Raw genomic sequence first — 5,442 nt, forward strand, 5'->3', positions numbered from 1 at the left:
ACATTGTATTGTGTGTATAGCTATTTGTTAATATAAGCCTATATACTGTAACTAGTCAAGGAGAGATGGTCTTTCCAGTGATACACATTGCATCTCATCCACCTTGATAATTAGAATCCTCAACTTTCATATAATCACCTATGTTTATACGAGTAGCATTACCTTTTTCTGTCAACCACTTACCCAGCATGCCACAGCCACAACGCTACAGACACAACAGCGAAGACATCTCAGCCGGCCTGACAAGACATCAACAATTGCACTATCATCCGAGACGCCTACCTGACGCCACACAAACACAGCAACACGAGAGTTGAGCACAACAGCACCCTGAATGGACGACGTAGCGACATGTTTAGAGGAGAGTCTAAAGGAAACACACTGGGTGACAGCTCCGACTGAAGCAGGGTGCAAGTACAGCACACAGGCCACCATCCAGAAAGAGGACATGTTTAGAGGAGAGTCTAAAGGGAACACACTGGGTGACAGCTCCGACTGAAGCAGGGTGCAAGTACAGCACACAGGCCACCATCCAGAAAGAGGACGACGTAGCTACATGTTTAGAGGAGAGTCTAAAGGGAACACACTGGGTGACAGCTCCGACTGAAGCAGGGTGCAAGTACAGCAACACAAAGGCTTTGGAAGAGACGCTGTAGGTGATTATGTACATGGGCCTAACCTCAGTCCTTTGAATGGACATTATTACATACACTTATGTCCTAAATGGCACCATATTCCCTATTCCCTATATAGTGCACTACTTTAGACCAGGGCCCTATTCCCTATATAGTGCACTACTTTAGACCAGGGCCCTATTCCCTATATAGTGCACTACTTTAGACCAGGGCCCTATTCCCTATATAGTGCATTACTTTAGACCAGAGCCCTGTTCCCTATATAGTGCACTACTTTAGACCAGAGCCCTATTCCCTATATAGTGCACTACTTTAGACCAGGGCCCTATTCCCTATATAGTGCACTACTTTAGACCAGAGCCCTGTTCCCTATATAGTGCACTACTTTAGACCAGAGCCCTATTCCCTATATAGTGCACTACTTTAGACCAGGGCCCTATTCCCTATATAGTACACTACTTTAGACCAGGGCCCTATTCCCTATATAGTGCACTACTTTAGACCAGAGCCCTGTTCCCTATATAGTGCACTACTTTAGACCAGGGCCCTATTCCCTATATAGTGCACTACTTTAGACCAGAGCCCTGTTCCCTATATAGTGCACTACTTTAGACCAGAGCCCTATTCCCTATATAGTGCACTACTTTAGACCAGAGCCCTACTCCCTATATAGTACACCACTTTAGACCAGAGCCCTATTCCCTATATAGTACACTACTATAGTCCAGAGCCCTATTCCCTATATAGTACACTACTCTAGACCAGGGCCCTATTGCCTATATAGTGCACTACTCTAGACCAGAGCCCTATTCCCTATATAGTACACTACATTTTACCAGGGCCCTATTCCCTATATAGTGCACTACTCTAGACCGGGCCCTATTCCCTATATAGTACACTACTTTAGACCAGAGCCCTATTCCCTATATAGTACACTACTCTAGACCAGAGCCCTATTCCCTATATAGTACACTACTCTAGACCAGAGCCCTATTCCCTATATAGTACACTACTTTAGACCAGAGCCCTATTCCCTATATAGTACACTACTCTAGACCAGAGCCCTATTCCCTATATAGTACACTACTTTAGACCAGAGCCCTATTCCCTATATAGTACACTACTCTAGACCAGAGCCCTATTCCCTATATAGTGCACTACTTTAGACCAGAGCCCTATTCCCTATATAGTACACTACATTAGACCAGAGCCCTATTCCCTATATAGTACACTACATTAGACCAGAGCCCTATTCCCTATATAGTGCACTACTTTAGACCAGAGCCCTATTCCCTATATAGTACACTACTTTAGACCAGAGCCCTATTCCCTATATAGTACACTACATTAGACCAGAGCCCTATTCCCTATATAGTACACTACATTAGACCAGAGCCCTATTCCCTATATAGTACACTACATTAGACCAGAGCCCTATTCCCTATATAGTGCACTACTTTAGACCAGAGCCCTATTCCCTATATAGTACACTACTTTAGACCAGAGCCCTATTCCCTATATAGTACACTACATTAGACCAGAGCCCTATTCCCTATATAGTACACTACATTAGACCAGGGTCTGTAGCCTAAGCCTCCTTCAGAAAGCCCTTTTAATGCTAAAATACAATCCATCGTCCCTTTTATCAATAAAAGTCCCTGAAAATGACATGACGTTGTTGTTGGAGTAAACGTACCCTTTGTTCAATCAAAATCCAACACAGAGGTCAACACAGGGGTCAACACAGGGGTCAACACAGGGGTCAACACAGGGGTCAACACAGGGGTCAACACAGGGGTCAACACAGGGGTCAAAGTCGTCTACGGAGGACGTCTAGTTCAACAACGATGTCATGTTGTTCTGTTGCAACACCACCTGGACATTTCACTCAATACAAACTATCTGTTCATATCTATTCTCACATATGAATCTGTCCTTTATACCATGACATTCAGAGGAGTAATATATTTTTATTTATAAACGAACGCTATGATAATATATAGTTTATTTAAAAAAAATATAGTGAAATACATACGATTCAGTGAAATGTGTCATTCCATCATGGACAGTGCGATGTCTTTAGGTCCATGCAATTTATACAATAATACTTGCATGTTTCCTCCTGGTAATAAACTCTCTCCCAAAACTACCTTCAATGAATATATATCCTTATTCGTCAGATGGTTTGTCAATGGGATAAAAATCTAATTTGTCTACTGGGTCTATCTTGTGGGGAATACGCTCTCAAAGAGACCACATCTAAAACTATTTCCCATCATGCTTGTAAAAACAATAACGCAATGATAATGTCAGACAGACAACAGGTCTTGTATTCAACCACTCTTTTCCCCTGTCTCTTATAGCAACTATTTACACTCACCATCAAATAGGGGATGAACACAGTCACCTTGTGCCCCTCCTCTGAAATGAGGTTGGGGTCAGAGTTGAGGGCTGGGGATAGAGGATAGTTCCTATTTGGTATAACCGTCACAGCCTTCCTTTCATCACACATACAGTAAGCATCATCTGTGACATGAAATGGGTTTGGCTCGGTCGTCAACAGAACAAGACATTAAAGATAGAGTGTCCTGCTTCAGATAAAATACACACACTTTTCACCACTTGGATAAGCACAAGATATGCAAAATCATTTTTAAACAAAGCATGTCCTCTCCTATCGGTCTGTCCAACACAGTAACTGCAATATGTATCGACCCTAAGTTGATATTTACAAGACAAATATATTATAAAATAGCAACCCTTTCCTTTTTAGTTATAACACGGAACTTTGCCTGTTTAGAAAAAATCAATACATTTGAAAACGTGGCTGAAATGCTGAACTGAAATCTGATGCAATAATGTACATCTAGTCGTTTTTCAATTCATGGATGTTTATGACAACTAATAAAAAGAGAAAATAGATGGAAATCAAGAATGAAATACATCTTAATATATACTGAAATTAACCCGATTTCAAGTATAACAGGTTTCTTCCTCAATTTAAAATGACGCTGTAACAAAAAAACATAAATATATTATATCTATAATACAATTTGTTCTCTTTATCACTTCTTTTGTACAACTGTATTTAAAAAAAACGTTTTATATTTAATAATATGGATCTTGTTGTTTAAAGTTAGTGCATTGTTTTTGCATATCTTGTGGACTGCAAGCACCCACTCACTCCTCACTGTAGCAACATACTCTGTTAGCGGCCAACAAACAGCACCGACGTCCTGACTGATACCAACTCCTCACAGGGATTGTACCAGCCTCTGGCCTTCTCTCACAAACTCACAGCCTCAAACGATGGGTCTCAGGCCTCCCAAGTCAAAAGTACTATGAAGTACTCTTGAAGTATTCTTGAAGTATTCTTGAAGTACTGTATGTATATGAATATGTGTATGGCACAGTTTGTTGGGGATGTATAGAAACAAAAATAATCTATACTGTAGAAATAGGATGGTAGGGGGAAGGGGTGGGTGAGTGGAAGTCTCTAAGTTCACAAGCGTTGCATTATTTTGGAGTGGGGTGTCATCGTTTCAAGTAAACATTCATCAGGCTATATGGCTATAAGTGTGAGCCTTCAGAGAGGAGCTTAGTTACCCTGCAGCTAGCTATACAACATGGGAACTTTAACAGGCTGGTAACGCGGTAGGACGGTGACGCGGTGGGATGGTAACGCTGTGGGATGGTAACGTGGTAGGATGGTAATTTGGTAGGACTGTAACGTGGTAGGATGGTAACATGGTAGGATGGTAATGTGGTAGGATGGTAATGTGATAGGATGCTAACATGGTAGGATGGTAACGTGGTAGGATGGTAACGTGGTAGGATGCTAACATGGTAGGATGGTAACGTGGTAGGATGGTAACGTGATAGGATGGTAACGTGGTAGGATGATAACGTGGTAGGATGGTAAAGTGGTAGGATGGTAACTTGGTAGAATGATAACGTGGTAGGATGGTAAGGTGGTAGGATGGTAACGTGATAGGATGGTAACGTGGTAGGATGATAACGTGGTAGGATGGTAAAGTGGTAGGATGGTAACTTGGTAGAATGATAACGTGGTAGGATGGTAATGTGGTAGGGTGGCAACATGGTAGGATGGTAACGTGGTAGGATGGTAACGTGGTAGGATGGTAACGTGGTAGGATGGTAACGTGGTAGGATGGTAACGTGGTAGGATGGTAACGTGGTAGGATGGTAACGTGGTAGGATGGTAACGTGGTAGGATGGTAACGTGGTAGGATGGTAACGTGGTAGGATGGTAGCGTGGTAGGATGGTAACGTGGTAGGATGGTAACGTGGTAGGATGGTAACGTGGTAGGATGGTAACGTGGTAGGATGGTAACGTGGTAGGATGGTAACGTGGTAGGATGGTAGTTTGGATTACTGTAACTAACAACATCTCTGGGATATATAGGGAACGGGAAAGACCGTCATCATCATTACAATCTGTCCTGTAAGACCGACAGCCCAAAGACCTCCTCGACCTTGATGTTCAGACCCAGGATTAAAAAAAAAAGGATTTTGGACGGCGGAAAAAGCATTGAAAATATATATTTTATAAATGTTTGAAGCTTCACAAGTGTGCACTGTACAGACAACGTAGTGACATCCTAGACAGTCCTTACTGTACCACAGAGATTCATACTGTATCACCAGGATAGATTTATCACACTACAATATCATTGATACGTTGGAACACATCATATTTGCATAATTAGGTTGATAATAAAACAGGTGTCAGTCTGAGTCGTGCTTACGGTCAGTAGCCCCACAAGGCAGAGACATCCAACGGGAG

The sequence above is a fragment of the Oncorhynchus gorbuscha genome, linkage group LG14 (genome assembly GCF_021184085.1).
Source record: "Oncorhynchus gorbuscha isolate QuinsamMale2020 ecotype Even-year linkage group LG14, OgorEven_v1.0, whole genome shotgun sequence".
Taxonomy (NCBI): domain Eukaryota; kingdom Metazoa; phylum Chordata; class Actinopteri; order Salmoniformes; family Salmonidae; genus Oncorhynchus; species Oncorhynchus gorbuscha.